The sequence below is a fragment of the Neomonachus schauinslandi genome, chromosome 1, assembly GCF_002201575.2.
Source record: "Neomonachus schauinslandi chromosome 1, ASM220157v2, whole genome shotgun sequence".
NCBI classification, from domain to species: Eukaryota; Metazoa; Chordata; class Mammalia; order Carnivora; family Phocidae; genus Neomonachus; species Neomonachus schauinslandi.
In genome coordinates, this window is record NC_058403.1 from 26,453,416 (window position 1) to 26,481,356 (window position 27,941).

The window sequence follows — 27,941 nt, forward strand, 5'->3', positions numbered from 1 at the left end:
GCTTGATATTACTGCTTTCCTAGCTCCTATCTGAGAGTCTTCGTATTTCATAGTAGGTTAGAGAAAGAGGTCTGAGTCGTCTGAGAGTGACATAACGTCTTGGTAGAAAGTAGGATTTGACAGAAACAGAGTCACTTGTCAGGTCAGTGTTTTTCATTCATTGTTGACAATAGCCTTTAGGCATTGTATCATTGTGCTAAAAATAGCTATAACTTTTTTCTCATTTTTATTTTCCTCTCTTTTTTTATGAATACAAAACAGTTTATAAAATAAAATATAGTTTATTTTTGCTTTACCTGATATCATTTTCTCCTCTTTTAGATGTTTTGTATTTAGAATTTGTATTACCCACTTCTATATGCTTCCTTCTTGGCTCAAAGTCACAGCTTTATGGAAAGAGCTCAGCCACCCAATATACGTAATAGGAAATAGAGATTAAAATATTGACTTGGTTTAAAATCTATGCCATCTTTGATTTTTTACTACAAATTTCTATGAATGTGGTAGCAGTTTTTCCAAAGATGGAGGAAAGAGAGGGTTGTGACTATTTTCATATTTATAGTGTGCATTATACATTTATATTTTAGCTATCAAAGACTGTAGTGAGTGATGTCACATCTCACCAAGGCAAAATGAACATAATTAAAAAGGAGAGATTTGGCTTTGTTAAAAAAAATGGGATTACATTTTCTGAGAATTTTTCTAGTCTTACTGTTTTTCATGAATATGAATTCTATATGGATAGCACTCATAAAATCTTAAAATCTCTACTAACTGACAAATATCAGAAACTATGCCTTCCAAATATGATATAAACACCAATATATTATGGAAAGCAAAGTAAAATGTATAAAATTACTTAATATGGTACAGTGTCATATACAATACTATAGACAGTTTTGATTTGGAGACATAAGGTTAACGAGTATCACATAAAACTTAAGGAAAAGGAAAAAGTAAGACTGACTTAGAAGGATTAAGCAAGATTTCAAAGATAAAGGGGGATAAGAGAGACCAGAAAAAAAATCCAGTAAATTGAAAATAAGCACAAGATAATAGAGAATGTAAAAAGGTAAATAAAATAAGATTACTTTTTTTTGACAATTATTTTTGAAATCTCTAAGGGGTATATGATCTCCTCTTATTTTATCTCAACTCCAAAGGCAAAAAATTACCTTTGAACATCTAATCACCCTATTAAGTAGCAGAAAAAGGAATATTGTGTCTTAAAAAAATCTCTTACGTATATAGTATTTTTGAAATTGAAAGACCTACAGATATCTTAGAGGAATTTTGCCTTGCAAATATTCAAATAAATTGGATTGTTAGTAATTAAATTGCATAATTTATCTAATTTATCTTCTCATTTATCTTCAGCATAGGAAAAATATCCACGGATGAATATTTTCTTTAAATACTTTTATTTTTTCCACTCTGTCTCAATAAAATGCAATTTATTAAAGTAAACCTTAGTGGTCAGAAAAATGCTAATTTGGTTGCAGTTAGTGAGACATTGTTTGACTCAAGGGAATATATATATCATGTTGTGTGTGATGAGAAAATAGAGGTCCATGGGACAATCTTTGGTGCATACCACAAACACACTCCAAGAAAAAGAAGAGGGAGAGGTTCAGAAGGTGAGAGAAGGAGAAGAGGAAGAGAAAAGGAAAAGGAGGAAACAAAACCAAAACTGTTTTTCAAATAGCCATTTTTGTCAGGTCCCATTTCCCCATTACATATTTGGGATACTTGGAATCTATAGAATCAATTACTTACTACTTTCATCTGTAGCCTCTTAAATGTTAAAGATTACTACCTACAGAGATTCTATTTTGCATAGCAAATAAACCATTTAAAAAATGACTTTCAATAAAATATGCTAAACATGTTCAAAATTTCTTAGAACACAAAAAAATACAGAGATTTAGAATTATTAGTGTTAAAAAATTTTGGCATTTCGTATTTTAAACTTCAAAATTATCTCTTCATTTTCCCAAATACTAATGGACATATTAAATATTAAAATAGAAATATTAAATTAAACCTTAGAAATTCCCACTCTCATTTAGGAAACAGCTCAAAATTCATCTTTCTCATTTACTGTTTGATTCTACTATTATTATGGTTTAAGAATTATTTATGGTGAATTGTAGACTTTATTTTGTCCCTCTTCTATTATTGTTACAATATCTGATGTTTCTGAAACTATAAAACCACAATTTCTTTGATGCTGCTGTTAATCTCTTTTCCTAAAGCTTTTGTTTGGATAGGATGGAAGAGCCAAATTGAAATTAACTCAAGAAAAAAATTAAAAGCAAAAACCAGGGCAGAGCCAAAAATAACGTAAGCAGGTCCTCCTGCACTCAATCTTCCTTAAGTGTTCTGCCAGTGTACTCTCAATGTGTATATTCAATTACTATCAAGGGACTGTAAATTATGTGACACATTTTGAGTGGTCTAATGTCCACTAGGGAAATGAGCTAGATGCTGTAATGATTTCCATTTGCTCACTGACTTTGAACTCAAACTACCAATGGATCTCACTTGACTGAATTTTCTGCTTGAAAGAGTTGAATGTATGTGTCATAAATAAAAAAAGATACTATCTGTAAGTATATAAAATTTTTTCACATGGCTTTTTGGTTCGGTGAATGAGTTTTGCTATATCCCTGATACTTTAGTTATGACCAGTTAATGGTTTTACAACTCTTGTATTTTTCTGTATAAAGCTTGCAAAGGCTTCTCCAGCCCTCTCTCTGCACAAGGAGTACATTCAGGGCTTTGGGGAATTGTACTGTGGAAAGCCTTGAAGTGGAGGGAGGTAAAGAGAAGCTGCCAATCAGGCCCAAGGGTTTTGTTCATTCCAAAGATAATGTAAAAGGCAACCATCAGCCTTGTTGATGAGGCTTCTGATTTGTCTCTTAGAAGACTATTAGGACCCAGCTGTTTGATTGCCTCTTCCATCCAGAGACTACAGGAAACACTTCTGCAGCTACCAGTTGGTACAAAACATTACTTTGGTTCTAAATTTGACAATCCGTGAGTCACATGTCCACACTTCTGCGACATACAAGCTTTGAGTCTCAAGATTTAGCACAGACTTTGAATTATATTTTATGTGTATATTCAATGCCTGCTTTGAGCTAAATTGAGAGCTTTTGTGGGAGACATTCTAATTTCTTTGTTTTATATGCCAATAATTTTTTAAACAAAATAACCATTTCCCAAAATGATTATAAAAGAAGTGAAATGAAGCTGAATGATTATGAAGTTCAACACTATCATTTTATAATTGAGGGCATTCAGAGTTGTGAATTGATTCACTCAAAGTTGCGTTATGTTACGCTGTTTCCACGCCAGGTTTACCCTGATAAATGGGTTCTTTTTACCTTCCTATCCACTAACTCAACTCAGCAGCATTAAGAGTAGTCAAGAATATCTCAAGAGTATATTAGTCTTTTTTTTTTTGGATGGGGGTAGGTATTAAATTACTCCTCCTGAAATTCAAGGTATAATTTGAATGAATTTGAATTTTATTCTCAAAGTAGTCATAAAACAAGTTGCCAGGAAGCTCAAGATTAAGAACCCAACATAAATTTAATCAATCTGGACAAGAATTTTGCACTCTTTCATTGAAGATGGAGGAATGGCTGATTTTACAAGTTGTGTTTGGAAAGTTTTTAACTTCTAAAATAGTGATATTTTATATTCAACACACAGCATGACAATCACTAACTATTATCAGTGATAAAATCCTCCTTTAATCTAGATAGCTTATAAATAAGGAGGGCAGACCCTCCCACAATCAATCTTCCTAAGTCTCTTATAAATAAGGTAAGACACTCCAATTCAGAGAGTAATAGGACTATGGCAAAATTATGCTACTATATTAATATGCTCATGTATTTCAATTCATCTGAGACAGGTCTTTTATTTTTCTGATACTGTATGACATATGCCACTCCTACATTTTACTTTCTTTTCCAAATGATGGTTATCTAATTCCTTTTATAGCAGAGGAAAAACAAAACTATTATATACACAGAAAAGCTGTTTTTTGGCAATGTGAAGTTCTCATTTAAGAAGAGACAGTTGAATTTTTTTTTTTAACATGGACATATTAAGTTTAGGTATGTAAATTTTTTTTTTTTAGCCTCCATTAAAATGATAGCTGTATACATTATAATCCTTGGATTAAAGGTAAGTCTTGTACTATCACCACCTTTCTCTATAAAACTTAGTATAATAATGATATATCATGAACTCTTGCAATTATAGAATTAAGAATGCAAAATAAAAGTTATAGGGGCACCTGGGTGGCTAGGTCGGTTACGTACCCGAATCTTGATCTCAGTTCAGGTCTTGATATTAGGGTTGTGAGTTCAAGCCCCACATTGGGCTCCACACTGGGTGTGGAGCCTACTTAAAAAGGCAAAACAAAACAAAACAAAAAAACAAAATAAAAGTTATAAAATAATTTTAAAGTGGTGTGCTCATTACTTATATGTCAAATATTTCACATTTATATCTTACTCATTTCAAATTGAAGAACTGTTTTATTTAATTTTTTTTTGAAATTGGGGGGAGACGAACCATGAAAGACTATGGACTCTGAGAAACAAACTGAGGGTTCTAGAGGGGAGGGGGGTGGGGGGATGGGTTAGCCTGGTGATGGGTATTAAAGAGGGCACCTGCTGCATGGAGCACTGGGTGTTACATGCAAACAATGAATCATGGAACACTACATCAAAAACTAATGATGTAATATATGGTGATTAACATAACATAATAAAATTTAAAAAATGAAATTGAACATTGAAAAAAATTAAAAGACCTAGAAAATATTGAATGCCTTTTAAGCCAGAAATTTCACATATTCAAAATTTCACTTGTAAATTAATACTAAATTTGATCCCCAAAACATACATTTGGATTCTAAAAACATAGTCTTTCTAAATACATTATTTTAAAGTTTGGGTCTCTTTCTTAGTTTAGACTAGAAAGTATAGTTAATTAGAAAAAAAAAAATTATTACTCAAAAGTAGCCATCCTAATTAACAGATTCAATTTTATGGAACATACAAATACGTGTGGTTTGAAAGATTCAAACATGAACATTTTATGAAATGATGGCAGAGAATATCATTGAAAATGATCAAATATATTTAGCACTTTGATGTAAAATATATCACAATAACAGGCCCTGCAATATTAAACACATCATTAAAGGATGGAATTCTGGGTCCCTTCCAATGTTCTAATTGGCACTGTTCCTGTTTTCTTCATTTATTTCAGCCACCTGACAGTTCTCAGCCACATCCCAAAGTTCAAGTGTCTGGGATTTAGTATCAATCTAGATTTGAACATTCTTACTATTGCCTTTAGTTTATGATGTTAATTGGGTTATTAATTTCTGAGTTCTACTTTTCTACACAAAGATGTGCGAAGATATAATATTTCAGAAAATCTGAAAGAAAATACCATGTTTTAAGCTTATTTCCAGCTGCCTCACCGGGAGTTAAAGGGTGGGGTGGGTGGGGAACACCATTTTCTTCAAGGTTACTCATTCATGCAAACATTATGAATACAACTTCAAACAAATAAAGATATCATGAATTCGGGGTGCCTGGGTGGCTCAGTCGTTAAGCGTCTGCCTTCGGCTGGGGTCATGATCCTGGGGTCGTGGGATCGAGCCCCGCATCGGGCTCCCTGCTCCGCGGGAAGCCTGCTTCTCCCTCTCCCAACCCCTCTGCTTGTGTTCCCTCTCTCGCTCTATCTCTCTCTGTCAAATAAATAAATAAAATCTTTAAAAAAAAAAGATATCATGAATTCTCATCTGTCAGAGTTTGAGTCTCTGCTTATGTTCCCTGAGGTAACAGAAGGACAAAGAACTATTCCCTCAACAAACTTCATACAAAACAAGGAGAGAAGGATGATCCAGAGCCTTTCCTTTATTAAAAAAAACACTCTGATTCTTTAAATTCTCCTTAGATTCTCAAGAGGTACTTCCAAGACTCCTTCAGATCGACATCCTAATATTACTTAGTGTCAACTGGATGGAAAAATAACACACTCTTAATGGCAATGTGTCTTTACATTCTTTGCATCCTTTCCTTTTCTAACACCCAATGACTATCAGGGCATACTCCCATGCACATCCTCAAGACTGGGAACTCAAGGGACAGCTTCTTGCTTCCTTAAAATCAATAAGGGGTACACAAAAAATTGTGTACCTTAGTGAGCTTTCCATTTACATACCTGGGGAATGACTCCATTGCTGGGGGTGACCTTTACATGAGAAAGTAACAAGTGAGGGGGCACTGATTTCATTATAGACAATGACTCTGTTTTACAAAATTATCAGGTTGTGATCTGTATATCATTTATCTGGACTCTATTAATCTTTTATTTATTTATAAATAAAATTTATAAATTACTAATTAGAGTGTAGTCTTCCATTTGATTTTTATTATATCTCAAATCTTCCACGCAACCAACCAATGACTATCACATTCCTCTGCAGTGAAAAGGGTATTGTCTTCACCTCCAAATGACACGAATAAACATTAGTCACGTGGTCTCAAGATTTAATGTTTTGTTCATATTTCACAAATGAATAAACACAGCACAGTGAAATCCCAATAAAATGAAGTATGAGAGTGGGAGGGACCTGGTGCCCAAGCTAAAAACCTTATGTTCGAAATTGACTAGCACCCAGGTGTTTTTGAAATAATAGAGTTATAAAAGTAGACAAGAAGAAGATGTTTTTACAAGAGAATTTTCAAGCTTTACAAGAATTCCTTCCCTCCTCTTATATGCAGGCTTCTATTGAATGCATATGGAGTGTCAGGCATGAAGCTGGCTTAAGTTCACTTATAGATACAATAAATAAAATGGTACTAAGCATTTTAAAATTCCTTGACAAGGCTATAGGCCAAGTGACAGCCAAGCACAGTTCAAAACATCAAGCTCAGTGTTTGGGGGAAAATATTATTAAAACACATGAAGAAATAGACATCTGTGAAATATTTTAAGACTTTGCAGTCTGTAGCAGCGAGTTATATTAAAATATATATTTATAAGCAAAATTCCTCTGATGTCCTTGAGATGCACATGTAAAAACACATTCCCAATGGATTCCATATGCTGCTCGACACTAATTACATACGTAGTTATATTTACACAAAACTAAATAAGAAGTCTCATTAGCATTAGATTAAATTTGTGGAGCCAATCTTAGTCTTTCCTTTTTTCAACTATGTAAGACACTGCCATTCTTCAAAGATAGTAGATTCATTCACCACATAAAAGAAACCTTAAAAGAAAATATTACTCCTGCCTATCTCAAAACTAAAAATGGTCTCAAAAGTCAGTCGATTGTGGAATGCACATGATCAACTCTTAAACCAAGTGGCAGTTTTCAACAAAAGAGATTCCAAAAAAGATAGTTTAATAAAAACATACATTTTGAACTTTAATTTAATATAAATGAAGTTTAAATTTAGGTTGAGCTTTACTCTAGAATTATCAAATAGGAACTTGAAGTGAATGGCCACATGTCATAGGTAACTAGAAAGGGTGAGTTTATTGATAGTTACAGTTGATATCATCTATTATTACCTTTTAAACACACAACTTGAAACTTGGTCTTTAAGTAAGTGCTTTAATAAAACCTTCCATATTGGTTATTTTATGAATTCTGTATCTTCTCAATAATAATTTTAAATTTAATGACATAATAGGTATGCTTACTGATGTTAAGATTCCTGAGTAATAGAAAGTAACGGTTAAGCTTTTAAAATGTAAGCAAAATTCATCATCCAACACAATCTCAAATTGTTTAAATGCTATTTAAAAGCCATTCACAATTTCTTTCTTTACATACAATTGCATTTGTTTTAATACTAATTTTATTTGTTATTATATAAACAGATACTGTATATAATTTTTTGCTTTAACACAATTTACCATATGTCACTATGTGTTTTGTCATGAGAAGATACATTCACATAGATGTATACTGAAACATAAATACATTCACAAATAGACATGTATGTATTCATCCACCACACACACACATTGTTTTTGATAGCTCCTCATGTTAATATTTATTAAAAATCTATGTCAGATTATAGGACTATAAAATGTCACAAAATCTAGAATACTCAATTTTTTCAAAACCTGTTTCCCTGTTTATTTGATAAAATATGATTATATACAAGTTTTTAAAGCTTTAAATGACTGAGAAATGAACTACTAACAATAACTAAAGTCAAATATAACAAAAGGTATTATATTGTTTCTGATGCAACCAGTTTTATTTGAGATAGAATAAAGAATTTTGGTAACCAGTCAGGTCTATTTCAAAATTTATATCATGAAATATTTTGAAGAAAAAGAAAAACCAAAAAAAAAAAAAAAAAAAAAAATTAACAATGTCTTGGATAATATTATTATGCAAGTTTCCTTTCTTCAGAATATGTTGCAATAACCAATGATTTTTTTCCTGTGTATCTGACAAAGATAACCCAAATGCGAGGTGTGGAATTACTATATTATAAAGAATTTAAAAACATGGAAAATTGAAAGTACTCAGCACTTCATCACCTAATTAAAAAAACAATATTAATTTTTGATTTCAATCATTCTAGTCCTTTTACAAGTAAATATTTGTATGCCTAATGGAAAAAAATGAGGCATATATTATCCTTTTATACCCCACACAATTATATGAATATTGTTGAACATTGTTCAAAATTTTATTTTAATGGCTATATAACTGAATTCTTAGTGGTCTATCACCATTTATCATTCTTCAGTTGTTAAGCGTATTGCTTATTTCCAGTTTTCACTATTACAAATAGCACTTTAATAAACATATGCATATGATGCCTAAATTTCTACTTCTTTAACATAGATTAGTAATGCCTGGAAGAGAATTTACTGTTTGGTAGGTAAAATTATCTCTATCTTAGCTTCTGGAAAACAGCAAGTATATATAGTGAGGAAGGCTTGAATTGCTACTCTACTACAAGTAATATGATATATTAACATTTTATTTTTCCATTTATATTTATTTTTTATTTGTTTATTTTTATTGTTATGTTAATCACCATACATTACATCATTAGCGTCTGATCTGGTGTTCCATGATTCACTGTTTGCGTATAACACCCAGTGCTCCATTCAGTACGTGCCCTCTTTAATACCCATCACCAGGCTAACCATCCCCCCACCCCCTTCCCCTCTGGAACCCACAGTTTGTTTCTAGGAGTCCATAGTCTCTCTTGGTTTGTCTCGCCCTCCAATTTCCCCCCCTTCATTTTTCCCTTCCTACTATCTTCTTTTTTTTTTTTTTAACATATAATGTATTATTTGTTTCAGAGGTACAGGTCTGTGATTCAACTGTCTTACAGAATTCACAGCGCTATGTCACAAACAGATCTTAGTTATTATGTAGGTACTCTACAAGTGCAAAACTCTATTGTTGGTATAATGACATCCTAGAATTAAGATAACTCACTAAAGGGACTCTCTTCTTGATCGGAGCTTATATGATTCATATTCAGCTGAATGGTAAAAGTGTGCTTCCAAAATCTACATAAAGGATGGCTTCACTTAATTCATTCTAGAATTTTTCAGATTATCTCTATTACTTTTCAAAAACAAGATTCTATTGTATCTCTAGTAAGGAGAATAATGTAAATAAGCTTAAGTAAAAATATATTAACAACATGACTAATATCACATTTGTTTTTAAGGATCAGATGAATTTTGATGATATCACTTAATATAAGAGGATAGAATCTATTAATTTAGCACATTACAAGTTCTATCATTGGCTGGTTGTATTTGGAAATAAGTCAAGGATCCAGAAATTCAGCTTCCAGAATAGACACTTTTAGCATTTCCATTTAAGAGTTGATTTGACTACAGGCCAGGGATTTCTAACTGTTGATCAAGCATGGTAGAACCCACACATTTTTGTAGATGATAGTGATGCTTATTTTAAGAGGGAATTAGTTTGACACTTCACAGTTTCAGAGGAGATGCATATTTTCTATATTTACATTAAACATGTGTTTAACCATACAAGAACCAGAGGAAATGCAGACCACAAGGGATTACTAATGATCAGTGAAAAAGATCATTATGCCGAAACTTTACAAGAAAATAGAATTGAGTCCTATGTTCAATGTACACAGGTCACACTACTAACGTTCTTACTTCAGGAAATGAATGGACTATTCTACATTATTGGCCATGTATCTCCACAGACCGCACTTGACAGCCGCTGTATATATGACAAGAAAACAAAAATAGCATGAGCACTATTGGATAATTACTTATTTGGAAACATTATTCCTGGAAAGCCTTATATCACAAAGTAGTAATTAATATTACTAATGAAAAGAAATAGAAGCAAATGCCAGGACTTCTCAGCTAGAATAAAAAGGGAACAGCCAGAAAAAACCCAAATTGTATGTTCATTTTATGGCTATATACAATATATATATTCTTCCAGAGGGAAAATGCAGTTTCTATTTTATACCAGGTAATGTAGTGATATGGAAATTAAGCAATGCATTTAAATATGTGAAAGACATATTTTATATTAGCATTTTATCATGTAGTAATCGTATTGCAACATATAAATGTATCAAACCAACATGTTGTATATCTCAAAATTACATAGTGTTATATGTCAATTAGATATCAATAAAAATAAATAAATAAAAGTCTTATTAACCCTTATGTATTCATTACATGTTGGTTTATTAAGATGCTACTATTTGCATAATACTGAGGAGATTTTTTAGTCAGAAGCTCCTATGGAATGAAGATCAGAAGAACTAACATCTAATCAATATTTTAGCACTATTTGGATTATAATCCAAAAGAATTCAAGTCCAGAACAGAACACTTGGAGACATAAACAAGAACAAAGGGCTTGGATGCCCAACTCAAGAAAGGACACTTCATGCTAAATGAAATGGAGCCATTGAACAGTTTTCAGCATGATGACAATTCCATTTGAGAAAGATCACTGTGTTGAAGGATGGAGGATAGATCAGAGAAGGCAAAGCTGAAAACGAGAAAACTAACAAAATGTTTCAGTAATTCAGTAGAGAGATGGTAGCCTAATTTAGGAGAGTGAAAGTAATGGTATAAATAAATAGATAGAATTAAGGGCTATTTAGGAGTTAGATTCAATTGATTGATTAAGTATGGAATAGAGAGTTGAGCAAGAGGTCAAGGGTGGCATGTAGGCTGCAAACTTGGGCAACTACTGAATTAGAAATAAAAGGAGGAAAAACAAGTTTGGGGGTGGGTGAGGAGTTCAAGTTTGAATATAGAAGATAACTTCAGAACTTAAAAAATGTAGGAAAAGGAGGCATTCTTAGCCAAGTATAGAGCAGAAGTACTGTTTAAGCATGAAACCAGTTGCATAGTGAGCAAGAACTTGAAGTAGGTGTCAACTTAGGATAATTACATTGTTAAATATATAGTTCCTTTTCTTTGAAGTGTAGTTTTAATTTCTCCAAATCAACTCTTTAATTCAACAGTTCTATAATTAAATCTCCCCAGAAATTTTTAAAGATCAATGGTTTGCGAAGTATCATCCAGAAACCAGAGATGCTAGAGGGCAAATATTTTATTCAAATTTCATGCTTTGAAAAGTATACATTTGAATGACTTTAAAATATTTTAACAATATGAATGCTTACTCAAAGGTGATACAGAGATGCTACTTTGATGAAAAATCAACAACAAAGTCACTAATACAGTTAGGTTTATAAACTCATTTGTGCATTCAGAGTGAAGCTTTTGTTGTCATTGTAATGTAACACATGAATGTCTGGTAAATATGTCATTAATTAGATGGCTGCATATCTGCACTGATCTGTTTTTGAAATCAGACAATTACCAGCTTGTCTGTTGATAGAGAATTCTGCAATCAAGTATCTTTCCCTATAATCAGATGCCAGGCAAGGCTAAGAAGCCTCTGCCCAAGTGTGCTTTGGGGGCACAGTCGTTTAAGTGTCCAATCTTGGTTTCAGCTCAGGTCATGATCACAGGATCATGAGATCGAGGCCCATGAGGAGCTCCATGCTCAGCAGGGAGTCTGCTTGAGATTCTCTCTCTCCCTCTGCCCCTTCCTATCCCTCTCTCAAATAAATAAATAAATAAATAAATAAATAAATAAATAAATAAATAAATTTTTAAAAAAGGCCTCTGCCTGATGCTAGCCAGCATGGTGGTATAATAACCATCTAAAGTAAAAGGGGACCTGATGAAAACCTTAGCAGTTTTAGTGTTTAGTGTAAGTTTTTTTTTTTTATTTTTTTTAGTGTAAGTTTTAAATTTTTTTTCTGATTTATATATTTGTTTTTCTGATTTTTAAAGTGTCAAATATAATGCATTGCTTCATATCTTTGTTTTGTTTTCTTTTTCTGCTCAGTATATTTTTCCATTAAATGGCTTCTGAACAAACCAATCCCCTAGACACAGAGATGAGCATATGACTCAGGCATCTCCATTTCTCCCAGCAATGCTGGTAGGAAGAAAAAGTGAGGCGGCACAAATGTTAAGCAGTCTTTCCCTGTGATTGACATGGACAAAGCCTTTCTACTGCAGAAGAGAGTAAGGCACACCCTTCAGGTGAAGCAGAAATGAGAAATGGATGGAAGCATAGACAGGTAAAGAACTGAGTCTCTAGTTCCATTTCATCTGAGATTCAGGTCTTCCTTTGAATCAGTGAGTTACTATAGCAACATTCCCAACACAATGTTCCAACAATTCACTTTTGTTTTTGCTTAAGCTACTTTAAGTAAGACAACTCTCACTATAGCTGAAAGAGTTCTGTCCAGTACACTAAATAACTGCAATTTGGAATTTAAGGGTGAATTGGTATTAATCAACAACAATCAACAGATATTTACTGGTACCCAATGAAAGTATATCAGGTGTGTTCATAGCATTTTTCAGGTGCCAACTCATTTACTCATCACAACAACCCTATAAGGAAGTACCTCTACCATCTTCATTTAACTGAGTAAGGAAATTGAGGCACAAAGAGATTTTTTTAATTGCCCAGAGCACACACTAGTAAAAAGAAAATTCTGAATTTGAACTCAGACCTTCTGTCTCCAGTGTTCAGACTCTTCACCTTGACTGTATACTATCTTTTTTGACATGAGCTGAGTTCCGATTCAGTCATCTAATAGCTGAGTGCCTTAATCTTTATGAAATTTAATTTTTTTCATCTATAAAGTAAGGTTACTATTTCCTATGTGAAGATTGTTCTAGGAATCAAGAGATAATGCTTACAAAAGCATCTTGGAAACTGCGTAGCACTAGAGAAATGACAGTTCATATTATAAAATTATAAACCACATTAAAATTTTATCAGCTATGAACCTTGTAATTGACTTACTGCAAAATTTAATCAACATGTTTCATCCAATAATATCTCAAAAAAGTAAATACAAGAGTCAATTCATGTCAGGAAGCAGCTTTTAATCTAAGCCAAAATAAATAATTCTGGTGTATAAAATCTGCCTTTCTTCAATAACAATGATGATGATGATGGTGGCTAAGATAAAATTAACTTACATTTCAATAACACTTTAACCTTTCAAAATTATTTTACATTTTTTACCTTGCTTAGCATATTTCAATGCCTTGGAAAATGGGTTACGTTTATTTTTTTTCCCTGTTAATGTCAATCCATTGCTACTGGGCAAGTTTTAGTAGTAAGTCCTCTGCATGACAAAGCTTTATGTAGCTCACCATGGAGCTCTCAAAAATGGTAAATATGGAATATTTATTCAGATCTGCTTTTGAAGGCCTTTCTTTTACCTCTCTCTCTTTTTTTTTTAAAGATTTTATTTATTTATTTGAGAGAGAGAGAATGAGAGAAAGCACATGGGGGGGGGGCGGGTCAGAGGGAGAAGCAGACTCCCCGCTGAGCAGGGAGCCCGATGCGGGACTCGATCCCGGGACTCCAGGAGCATGACCTGAGCTGAAGGCAGTCGCTCAACCAACTGAGCCATCCAGGCGCCCTTTCTTTTACCTCTCTTGACAACTGATTAATATCTCAGAATTTCCCCATACTACATGCAAATGAAATTAAAACAAAATATTCACTATGAAGATAAGCTTACACATTTGTACCCAATTCCTTATTGCTAATATGAAATAAAAGTTCCCCAATTCCTTATTGTTCATATAAAATAAAAGTTCTATACTGCATGTTCATTCATGTATTTAATCATTCTTCTAAGTTTGGCACTTTCAGGTGATCTTTATGTATTTAGATTTTTTTTTTTTAAAGATTTTATTTATTTGACAGAGAGAGACACAGTGAGAGAGGGAACACAAGCAGGGGGAGTGGGAGAGGGAGAAGCAGGCTCCCTGCTGAGCAGGGAGCCCGATGCGGGGCTTGATCCCAGGACCCTGAGATCATGACCTGAGCCGAAGGCAGATGCTTAACAATGAGCCACCCAGGCGCCCCTATGTGTTTATATGTTTTAACTCATGTTTATCTTTACTTGTGTTGGCGTACACTTGACAGCAGGGCTATGCTAATTAATCATACAATAAGGAAGTAGGTCTTAACCGACTGAGCCACCCAGGCGTCCCTTTTTTTTTTTTAAGATTTTATTTATTTATCAGAGAGAGAGACAGAGGCAGGCAGAGGGAGAAGCAGGCTCCTTGCTCAGCAAGGAGCCCGATGTGGGACTCGATCCCAGGACCCGGGGATCATGACCTGAGCTGAAGGCTGACGCTTAACCGACGGAAGTAGGTCTTTAATATTGCTAAATGTTATGATTTAGTTACCAACTCTAAATCTTATGTTCATAATTAATATTTGTAAATATCAAAATATCACACAATTATGTATAGCCCTACATGATTTAGAGAAGATTTGGGGTTGAAGAAACATTTTTTGGCCTGAATCATGTACTGGATAATTTACTCTACTAATGTAATACTTTTATGGAGTTTGTAAAAACATTCTCATGAGGTCACTACCACTAAGAACATTCAATTTATCTAAGTCTTAGAGAAAATCAAGAGAAGGGAATCAGAAAACTGGAGAATGTGAGCAAAGAATGTATTAGGATGTATACACACACAAAACAACAATACCAAAACTAGAAATTAAATATATATGTTCTGAATTTACACGGTAATAAATTTGATCTCCATTTAAGCCCCTAGCAATTCTAAAATAGTTTACCTAAGCCAATTTCTTATTGCCAATAATATTTCTCAGAAATAACCTCTCTTTACATTTATATAAGTCACAGAGGTCTATTTTATGAGAACATATAATCAGGCAAAATAAAATGTTGCATAAAATGTAAAAAACTATAATTTGGTTTTTAGTAGTGTGTTAATGAGCCACAGCAGAGCAATTCTTTTATCATATCTTAAAATTAAACAGATACAGGTATAGCTGCTGATTTATATTTCCCTTATTTGACTTTTTATACATATGCAATAATATTTTTAAGCTCATTTGTATTCATGTGAATTGGATTGCAATTTAAAGTCTGGAAGGTTTGATTTCATTAAACAATGTTGCCTCAATCAAAAAGTCTGTATACACATGAATATTTCAAAACCGATATCCATTTCTTTCAAGACCTTCAATGTTGCATTATTAACTATAATGGCAAGGAAAATATACAATAGGGTCTAACATAAAATTTAGTGAACAGGTTTATTGAATAATCTGGACTTAGTAGGAACCAAAGTCCAAAATAAAACAACTTTATTTACTTATTTTTACTACTGTGTTTAATTCATGCTACTCTGAATCTACATCCATCCTTCCTCGAAAAAAAAATTCTTGGGAAGATCCATAGCCTTTGTGGATAATTTGCATTCAATTTACAGACTGGTCTAATACTTTCATCTCTTCTAGCTGGGCTTGCCTCAGGCTCAGAAAATGCAAAGGTAGAGGAAAAGTTGTATGTAGTCACTTCTTTCCACTATTCATACCTTGAGTTCCTTTTCCCTACTTACTATGCTGGCTCATGATTACAGAAGAGAAATGGAGAGCTTAGGGTGCAGAGAGGATCCTTCTTAATTAGGTCAGTTGTAACTTGTGTTGGTGACATTTCTCATGGGATGTTTTTGTGAGTTCTTGTGGTCAATGACTATTCCTTTCAAAATGAAACAGCCAGGTTACTTTCTCTAGTGTCCAATCTGAGGGTTCAGAATATTTTTTTAGAATGTATGGGCATATATACCATGGTTTTCAGATATGAGACCTCATTCAAAATTACACATCTCCAGGAAAAGTCCCACTTAACACCCTGTTATATATATTAATATATGTTTTCATTTGAATAAACTATATTAAGGGATGCCCCAATAAAACATCACTTTTAAAGAAAACATTCAGAGATTTCATTCTAGCAAAAAGAGAATATTTGAATCAAGTTGGCCTAGCATTCATACTTGGATATATTTCTACCACTTCAAATACATAGCAAGGTAAAGAAAGTATAGGAAGAAAAAAATCCAGAATAAAAAGATAGGCTCAAATGGGATGAAATCTCAATGAATGAAAGCCCAAAGAGAAACGCACATCAGCAAGTTGGGGTTAAAGGGTCAGGGCCACAGTTTGAAAGTGAACAGAGTGATCCTGTATTCAGCCCCTGATGGTAGAAAAAATCGTCCACATGAGTTGGGGGACCAAAGACAGCCATGCCCTTTGTTTGAAATCAGGGAATAAGGTAAATAAAGCTCCCTTATTGAATGAGAGGTTGAACAAGAACAAATAACAACAACAAAATGAGACAATCATAGCCGAAGCTGTCTAGGGAGTTAGATTTACAGAAGGATCAGGGCTGAAGTTAAAGGGAATACAGAGAGTTTTTCAATCAGAAATTAAACCAAGCTATCAATGGTGGTATGGCTAGGATAATGGGTTTCCAAACTCAGTGGGGGAAGGGAATAGGGGAGGCAACTGTAAACATGCTGACAAGAAGTTGACAAGAAAGGGAGAATGGGAGACAAGGGGAGGAAAATCCCATAACTTGGTTCTTACTCAGAATGAGTCTGTTAACCTAAATACCTAAACAGATGGACAAGTATAAAGATAGAAAAGACAAGTCATAGAAAAGACAACAACCTCAAAATTGGAATTTTAATTCACTTGAGATTCAATTGATCTTATACAACAACCTAACAAAGACTAACAATAAGGATGCTTAGCAATAATAGCCATTTTTTAAATAATAATGTCCACTTAAAAAGAGCATATCATAGCAGATACATACAAAACTAGGTTGACATGAAAAATAATTAGAAATCATAGTAATAAATTCTATAATCAGTAAAGTAGAAACCTCAATAGATAGGAAACATTCCAGATTTGATACTGGTTAAAGAAAGAACTAGTGAATTGGACAATACTCAGCAAGTCACTCAGTTTTACAGGTAAATTTTACTGTCTCTTCAAAGAACACATGTTCTCTAATGTTCACAAAATGATTAAAAAAATAGATTAAAAAAATGGAAAGCTATCCAATAGAAAGCGATCCAATTCTCTTTATAAAGTTAATACAGTTTTGATAATAAGATTAATAAGAATAGTACAATTAAAAAAATCATAACCTAGCCTCATTTATAAGCATAGGTGAAGCATCTTAAAACAAATACCAATAATCAAAATAAAAAAATACATTAATGTGTTTTTAAAGTATAAAAATCAATGTATTAAAAAGTAAAATTACCCTAGAAATAAAAGACTATTTCTGTATCAGATAGTCCAATCTTGTAATTTACAAACTAGCAGATCACAGGAATTAAACTTATACAATCACCACAATAGAGGGGTGATTAGACATTCACTTATTGAAAAACAAAAACAAAAAAACTGTTAAACTGGGAATCAAAAGACATGCCCTTAAATTTCTTTTCTTGCAACCTTCCAACATGCTCTCCTTATCCTTTTTGTCACCTTAATTTTTCCCTATGGAACTTATAGCCATACCGTGTACTATATATTTTACTTCATTTACATCTGCCTTTCTCTAGTACAATGTAAACCTCAGTGTGGCAGAATCTTTGGTCTGTTCATCGTTGTGTATTTAGCACCTAGAAATTTCTGTAGAATCTACCAGTTCTCTCTTTCTGATCCAGCTCACTCATATTTACCTTCAATAAGACAATGAAACTCCAAGTCTGACTTGAGGGTCCCTGCCTCTTGTCAATCTTTTTTGTTACCTTTCTGGGACAAAGTGAAGATACAAAAATTTTTAGAAACTGTAGAACAAAGTAAATTTTAAATCTGTGAAATAAAATGGTAAGTGGGGGATTGTATCTTAAATGTCTTATTTTATTTTTTCTAGCAATATAGTTTTGTTATGTTTTCTAAAAATATTAGTGTGCAAAGATTAAAATTTTTTTTAAAAAAGTCTCCTTCACCACAGGTAGTTTAAGTACTACAGTAGAGAACTTATCACATTGCCTTACTTTTCTTTTCTTGGCTTCCCGACTAGATTCCTAGGTCTTTAGCAAAAGTAGTATCTTTTGTTTTCTGTAGTATGTAATACATATTTGTGAAAGCATGAATGGGGTTGATTTCTAGCTTCTTTTATTTTTACATTATTAATATAAAGTATACTATATCCAACTCATGGACTTTGATCTAAAAACTATGGATGTAAAACACTTTGGCATGGTTTGGATTCTATTGCACTTCACTGTATGACCAGGAGGAAGCTGGTGCAATTATTAAGAGTAGGACAACTAGTATTTTACAGGGAAACATTAATAATGTACTTTATAATTTCATGGAAATAATAGAGTACTTTAAAAGTGGAGATTGAGAGGGTTGTGAGAAATCTGGACAATTTATCATATAAAGCATGACTAAAGTAAGTACTGGAGTCTTCACACATGAAAATGTCAGGTACAGTAACGTAACTGTTTTTAGATGTGAAAAAGGTTTTGTTTAACTATAGGAACTGATTTTAGGCCATCATACAAATTAAATTTCAAAAATTATAAGGGTTGCTTTGTGAAGTAGAGAGTTCTCAGTATTAGCAATATCCAAACATAATCTGGAAGACCATCTGCCTTTAGGTAAAAGATTAGACTAGAAGTTATTTAAGGCCCTTCAAGTCTAAGCTGTTAAGATTCTACGGACTAGACAGGAACTGACTGAATGACTGTGGATGAGTTGGATGATAGCTAAAATTTGATATCTGTTTACTTTAAAAATCAACATGGTGCTACAAGACAGCTACAATTTGGAATAAGGTGGAGATAAGAGAAGGCAGCTGACATTTATTAAGATTCTACTCTACTACATATTGTGATAGTTTTCTAGAATCTCCTCATTTAAGACTTTTAGTAGTACAGCAATGTAGCATTTCTATTTTCTACTTGATGAAACCAAGGCTGAGAGAAGTTCAATTACTTGGGTGTCTATAGCTGGTAAATGGAAGGGCTAAAACTGAATCTGTCTATCCACAACCAATTTGACTGCTAAATTGAAGTTCTTTTCACAAAATCAAGCTGTCCCCATACTCAAGATTTCTCTAGATCCATAAAAATTATATTTTCACCCCCAAGTGATCTAAAACTAAAGGTCATGACCATAACCACCCCAAATTTAATGATATTAGTAGCCACTGTAAAAATTCCAAACCAGATTACTATAGCAACATTCAGGAAAATGTTTAAAATTTGTAAAAGTGTCTAGTCTTATAAAGAAAATCTAACAATGCCTTTACATATACCTCATGTGATTCTAAATTAAGGTTTAAGTTTTCAACATCAAGCACCTAAAACTGAATTTGTCTGATATGGAAGCCACAAAGATAGAACACAAGTGGAGGCAACACAATGCATGGGGAGCCTGGGTTTGGACAAATTGTTGAATCAATCATGTGATAGCCAAGGGAAGATGTGGGATAAAAGAAAAATTTCAACTGTGCAGCAAAGCTTCTCCATGTTCTTATGAAAATGTATAACTAAGCAAATTGACTCAAAGGACCAAGATGGTGAAAGAGCATGAATGATCTCAGAGCTCAATATCATATAAGAGAGGAATTCATTTTAAAATACACCTTAAAATATAAAATTTCAAACTACACAAATAGATAATCCATGTCTAATCTTGGAAAACTAAAATCTGAGCTTGAGCTTCAGGTTCCTGAATCCAACCACCATTGGACTCTGCATACCAACTTGAGTTCATTGGACATATGTGAAGTGACCTCCAGTGATGTCTTCAGGAAATTCATGTCAATAATGAAGCATTTTTCTAAGCATTAGTTATAGAGAAATAACTGAAAAATCAGCAAACCATTTATGGAATAATAATTAGTAACTTCCTAAGAGAAAAGGAATCTCAATAGCTTTCTAGCTTTCTTTTGAGCTCTAGAATTAGATGTTTCCCTCATGAAATGTAGCTTGCTTTCTTTCTATTACAGAAAATCTATACTGTTACTATTAAATTATCCTTTTTGCTTTTTTTTCCTTAGCTAAGGCATACAAAATAAACATTAGTGAATTTATTCCTATACTTTAGTTGAAAATACAATTAATTTTATTAAAATATTTGTTATAATTTTCTGTAACTTTTTAAAGAAAGACCAATAACAAGTAAAGTGATTTTACCATCATTATTAACTTCTAAAAGGTACAATTTAGTTCCATTTACTATAAACTGCTCCCCAAGCAGAATTTACCATGTATTTAATGTCAGTGTAAATACTAAAGGCAAACTCAATTTCCCAGCTTTTTCCACAGGAGACTGAAAGTCAAAATTTCTGGGGAAGATAAATGGCCTGGCGTCTTTGATAAACAGAAACAGGAAATAATAAGGCATTTATGGTAGACTATAATTGGAAATACTTGACTAAGAAAAGCCAAAAACCATAAACACACAGAGAAGCCTTTCTCTTTTCTCTGAAATGATGCAAATTAAAAATGACGTCCATGTCTATGTAAAAATTGCCTTACTACTATGTATTTTCAGGTTCCTAAAAAATGCATGCAAAAACATTGTTTGGCCTTCATATTAAACAGAAAATATACTAGCAAAAATTATGGAGGCCATCAAGTAACTTGATGGGAATAATAATAATAACTTGTCAGGGAATAATATTTTGGTGCTATTTTATGTATTTGTAGAACTAAGCACCAATTATCTGCAGATGGCATGCCTTTGATGCAAGACTAACAGCAAGCATCATAGTGGTTACAGTGAGAAACCTCTCATGGTATTAATCAAAATAATTTTTAAAATGTCATTTTGACAAGCTGAATTTATTCCTCTTCAATGCACATCAATATTTATTAAATAGGAACAAAGCATATTTATCTTATAGAAGTTCCAGTTAATATCTACATGAAACATTTTTCTCCCATTTTCAAATGGAGTCAAAATAGTAATTATATAATCCAAATTTGGAATTGTTTACTTAATAATTCATAAAAAATTTGTTATGTTCCTTTAATCATTTTATTGCTGAGATATTAATTAGCTTTTAAATATAATTTCTATATCATACTGATAGACTGATCAAGTTATTGATAGGTGATATTCTTGTGGCTATGAAATAAAACAGAAAGGCTTTTATCACAGTTAAAATTTTATGTATGAAATGAGTGAGATTGAGTGAGATAAAGATATTTTTTTAATATAGAGGACAAGAATCATTAGTAAAACAGAATCTGAGGAAAAAACATGTTGTTCCTGATTATTGTTTATTATCGCTATTTATTTGGGTTGAAAAATCTCCAAAATCTCCAGTCTTGTGACTGCCAGACTTTTTAAAAAAATCACGGAAATCTTAAGACATATGCTATCTAAGGCAACACTGTCCAATAGAACTCTCTGGGATGATGGAAATATTCTATAGTTTTTAAATACCTAATCAGATAGTCAAAAGCCCCATGTGTCTTTTGAACATTTGAGATGTGGAGAATACAACTGAGAAACTGAATTTTACATTTTCTTTAATTTTAATCAATTTAAATGTGAATAGTCACATGAGCTTAGTATTGTAGAGTGTGGGTTATAAAGCTCTCTGTACATGTCCCTTTGGTTCCAGATTTCTAGTATTTCCAAGAAAGTGTGGTTAGAAAGAGAGCAAATCTGGTAGCTCTAGGACCGCACTTTTCCATCTAAAAAACCTGATGAAACTGACCCTCACATTACAAATCCAGATGACCCTGGTATAGCTCAAGATCCTCACAGAAAAATACATTACAGGCTGGGATGGACCAAAAGTAGAACCTTGGTATGTTTGAGTTGCTCTAAAAATAGTCCTCTCCCCACCCTACTCCTATCTACTCCCCCTCCCACACACACACACACAAAATCCCTACAAAATCAAAAACCAAAACATTGCCAGACTCATCAAAATCTCTGAGGCTTGTACCTCAGGAACAATTTCGAGATCAACAGACCGGAACTGCCTTTCCCCTCTACCCACTTGGTTGGGAGGTTCCACTCTATGCTCACTGAAATTCTTGGACTTGCTCTTCCATGCTAACTGGCTATCACTGTCTTTAGTTGGACTCTCAACTTTACCTCTGAATCCTTTTCATAACTTCTCTTCCTCATGCTCAGTAAGAGAATAACTTCTGACTCAGGCCTTCTTTAAAAATTTTTTGCTTTTAAAATATTATCTGTCTGCCAATCTTATCTACTTTCATGGCCTTCATTGCTAAGTTTACATAGGTATATCTCCCTAATGTCTACTCCTACTCTTTCCTTAGTTCCAGTCCAGAATTTCTAGCTAACAGTTACATATTTCACCCTGAATGCCTTGGCACCAATTCCAATTCAAGACATTTTAAATTAACCTTTCTTCCTTCCAAAAACAATAATAGCAACCAAAAAAACAAAACAAAACAAAACACCCAAAAAACAAACAAACAAAAAAACCCCAAAAAACAACCCTTTCACAGTCTCTACCCTATTTCGCTAATGATTCTATTATCTGTGTCAAAATCTTTGTCTTTGACTCAGTTGTTTCATGCTTAAAGTTTGAAGCATCAAAGTGGTTAAATTCAGACCTCAGATTCAGGAGAGAGCGAAGCTGGACTTGACCCCTGGTCCCACGATTTACGGCTTGCATAGCTCAGGTATATTACCCCAACTCTCTAAACCTTATTTCTTTGCCACAAACAATGAAACTAAGAATAACTGACATTTGTAGAGTGAGTTCAAAGTACTTTATGTCTATTAATCCATTTAGCCTTTACAACTAACTCTATGAGGTAGATCCTATCATTATTTCTTTCCTATAGATTAGAAAACTAAAACACAGAGAGTTAAATAAGTTTCCAAAAGCCACAATAGTAAGTGGCTGGGATGCAATCCCAGACATTCTGGCTCCAAGACTGTAACCACCGTGCACATTGTCTTCCTGATAATAACAGCTTATCTCATAGTATTGCTGTGAGGATAAAATTCAATGACGTCTATAAACCACTTGCCAATATCAGTTGCTATTATCATCATAAATTTCTAGATCATCAAAGTCAGAAGTAACCTTTCCACTTTATGAATTCCTATAGCACTCACTCTTGGATCACATGGCTTATAGACTGCCTTGTACTACGTCACTTGACAATTATGTCTTACTACACCATATAGATTATAAACTGCTTGAAGCTAGAGATAGTGTATAAAATTATCACATGCTCAGTAACTATGAAAAGAATTAATGGATGTGAGGGACTTTTAAAATTTGTTCTTATGACCCATATCTATTTCACAGTCTCTTAGATCCTGGACCTTAGTTGTCTTCTAGTTTATGGATGGATGAACTGCTCACTCTGACAATTCATGCTTCTCCAGTTTGTGAGACCTTTGCCTGAGCTCATCCTCCCTATTGAAGTACTTCCCAGTTCCTGTTCACTTGCTTCTGGAAGCAGACTTGTTCCTGTATTCTACATGCTGTGTGTACCTCAACTTGGTCTCAGTTCCCCAGCATGCCCAATCTGTCTGTACTGGTTCCAGAATGTGCTCAAGGACCTCCAGCTTAAACACAGATGCCATGCTCAAAGGTTACACCCACAATCACCTAGACTACAAAGAAAATGGGTGGAGTTACCAGGAAAACACTAACTTGGAATGTATTTCCTATCATTTCCAAATAGACAGTCTATGAAAATCAATAGGAAGAGGGTACATTCTTAAGTGTTAATTATGCTGCTTATTAAGACATAATACTCAAAATTCTCAAAAACTGTAGACATAAAAAGTTATCTCAGTGTAGGTTAAAAATGCTAATTACAAAAGAATGCATACAACATGGGCCAACTGATGTATGCAAACATGTATACATGCAGAGAAAAATGTATGAAAATTTGTATACCAAAATGAGCATGGTTTACAGAGATTATGAATAATTTCTCTATTTCTTATTTGGCTGCATCTTCTATTTTTCACCATCAACATTTACCATTCATACAACAAATACAGCATTTAACAATCTATCGAGCAACAACATTTTCATTTCTCTTGCTATTGTTTCCAGGGCCATAAAATTAGCAAACTATCCAGCAGTATTTTACATCAGTAATCTGAAGCAATAAACTTTGCTTACATGTTTTTTTTTTTTTCTTTAGGATCTTACCTAACATCCATTTTTCAGGCAATTTTTAATTGTTTTTTTCTTCCTGGCATCAGCTACATGGATCACTGATGATTTATATGCTGCTTTAAATGTATTCTAACTTTCAAGGACAATTCTGCTCAATCTTTAACTATACATCTTTCTTAGGCAGCCAATTTTGCTGGTCCCTTGAGTTGTTGCCTAAAACAAGATTTGCTGTTCACATGCAGGTTTTTTATACCATCTAACCAGAAAACAGAGTACTCTAAAAACTGGGTAAGTAATTTGGGTTTTACATAGGTCCTTTTAAAGAACAAATTTGTCATTTCCTTTGGAGGAATAATAAAGTTTAAGGTGGTATGTAGCAATTAACAAATCAAATGACATGCCTTCCATATACCTATACTGAAAAAATTTCTAACCCTATAAAGACGTGTGAAAACAAAATATATAAGTTTTTATACAATAAATGTGGTCTTTAAACCATTGCTCACCAGCATATTGTATTAACACAGCAATCCAGTTATAGAATGTTCCCACCTAAAACCAAACCAGTCTGTTTTCTAAAGTGAAGTAATGCTGATGACCAGAGTTTCAGCCCAGAGCATTGACCATACATGAATAATTCTAGATGGAACTGTGAGAGTAAAAGTCTACCTGCACTGTCATATAGCAAAAACCTCAGTGAATAGAACCAAAAAAGCAATCCAGAATAAGAAGGCAGGCAATGAGTATACTGCAAAGACAAATTTGTACAAGGAAAGATAAATATGCATACAAAAAAATTTTAAATGAGATATTCAAAATTGCATAAATACTATTATGTCTCTCTGTGGTGGCATTGTAAAAGGTTTGCAATTCAACTCTTGCTATCAACTTCAAAACTGACTCTTCCAGATTTAGGGCTAAAATTATCGTATCTAAATATCTGCAGAAATTTCAAGTTTCTGCCCCTTAGGATTGTCAAAACTGAAGCTGCTGTAGAGAAGTATGACTTTCCATTGATTGGAGTACCTGTGTCCAAGAGGTTCTACCTAAAGAAACTTTAAGTGTAAATTAATGTATTCTTTGTTACCATTTTTTTTTTTTCCTTGAATAGACTCGTGGACTAAGAATCTGCTATCAAGAAACATAAGATTTTCAATACTTGGTCCATACTTTCTGTACAATATGCAGCAGGGAATGAGGAAGAGGTTAGACTTGGAATTAGAAGTCCTGATGTTCAGTCCTCACTGTGTGACTTATTAACCTTGTGACTTTGCCAGTCACATCTCTGCTTTATTTGGGGAATTTTTATTTTTTCTTTAAAGATTGATTTATTTATTTGAGAGCTAGAGAGCGAGGGAGCAAGCATGGGGGGAGGGGCCAAAGGAGAGGGAGAATCTTAAGCAGGCTCCACACCCAGCATGGACCAGGACGCGGAGCTTGATCTCACGACCCTGAGATAATGACCTGAGTCAAAATCCAGAACCAGAGCCTTAACTGACTGAGCCTTAACTGACTGAGCTATTTTGGGAGTTTTTAAAATAATATTTTGTCACAGGCATTTTGGAGGCATTGATGTGAAGGTACAAAATTGTGCAGTAAGCTGAACATGCCATAATGGAATATTTGGTGACATTATTATTAATCCTATTTCTCTGGTAATAGGTATGGAGTGTGAAGGGTGGGAGTGACCCTCCGGCTTTTACACTTGTGTTTAATCTCTTATAACATGTATGTATCTTGGTCCTGAAACTCATTTTTGTGACTCTATACTTCATACATTTATAAAACAGGGTTGAGTTGAACTTCTTGTTACTTATATCAAATTTATATCTCTGTATCTTGAAATTTCAAGCAGAAACAATTACAGCAGCAGGAAAAAAATAATAATAAACACTCATCATTCAGAACTTACTATGTGTCTGAGATGATGATGGGTGCCTTTAATTCTCCTGTAATTTCCCACAATGACCAGATTTATAAAGAGGAAACTGAGATATACTGAGGGCTAATTAATGTTGCCCAAGGGGATTCAGGTGAGTGTTTTCCTGCCTTCTTTTCTACATTCTTTGGGTGTGATCATATTCACTCTTATTCTTTATCATATCAGACTGGTGTTGAACTTTATAGCTAAAGCTAACAGTACCTTCACCAAATCACTTTCTTTTTTTTCTTTATATAACTTAACGTGGCAAACTTAAATTCAAACTCAAATTTAGAAGTGCAGGTATGAGAACAGACTATTTTTTTTTGCCAAAATAAAATTTTTTTATTATGTTATGTTAATCACCATACATTACATCATTAGTTTTTGATGTGGTGTTCCATGATTCATTGTTTGCATATAATAGACTATGTTTTTGATGAATTATATGGTTCCCAAAATACACCTTTATGTTGTATTATATCTGGGAGTTTGTTAGTCATTTTTATCATTTTTTAATGTGCTAAAATATACATGACATCATAGAATTTATCACATTAGCCATTTAAGTGTTCAGTTTTGTGGCATTAAGCACATTTACACTGTTGTGCAACCATCACCACCATATATCTCCAGACTCTTTCATCATCCCAAACTGAAAATCTGTACCCATTAAATAATAACTCCCCATCTCCCCCCCCTCCCTGGGCCCATGGTAACCACTGTTCTACTTTCCATCTTTATGCATTTGACTACTCTAGTTACCTCATAGAATTGGAATCATACAATACCTATTCTTGTATGTCTGGTTTCTTTCACTCAGCATAATGTCTTCAAGGATTATCCATGCTGTAGTATGCAGCAGAATTTCATTCCTGTCTAAGGCTGAATAATATTCTAGCACATGTATATACCACATTTTGTTTTTCCTTTCATTCATTCGTCATTGAACATCTGAGTGGCTTTCACCACAAAAATGGCTTTCACAAATAATGCTGCAATAAACTTAGGTAAATAACTATCCGTTCAAGTTCCTGTTTTCCAATTCTTATTTATGCATCCAGAATGTTAGGCTTCTTTTGATACAAAAGATCACATATATTGCATAGTTGGGGAATAGAATTCAGTAATTCCTTGATCCTTTTATATAATATCAGCTTGAATTTCATCAGCCAATAAATATGGTTTAATAACTGCATTCTGTTGCCAATGTTGAATAGATTCGATTTTTCTTGTCCCTACTCTTGCAACTTAGAACATTAATCTTTAAACTACATGGTAATAAAAATTACTTTTATTATAAAACTAGTTTATAACTCATCTTTTATATACATGAAATGGTTGGAAAAATTTCAAATTCTCAAATTTTAGAGAAAGAATTTTCAGAGAGTTAAAATATGTTATTTCTCACTTGATAGCATGTA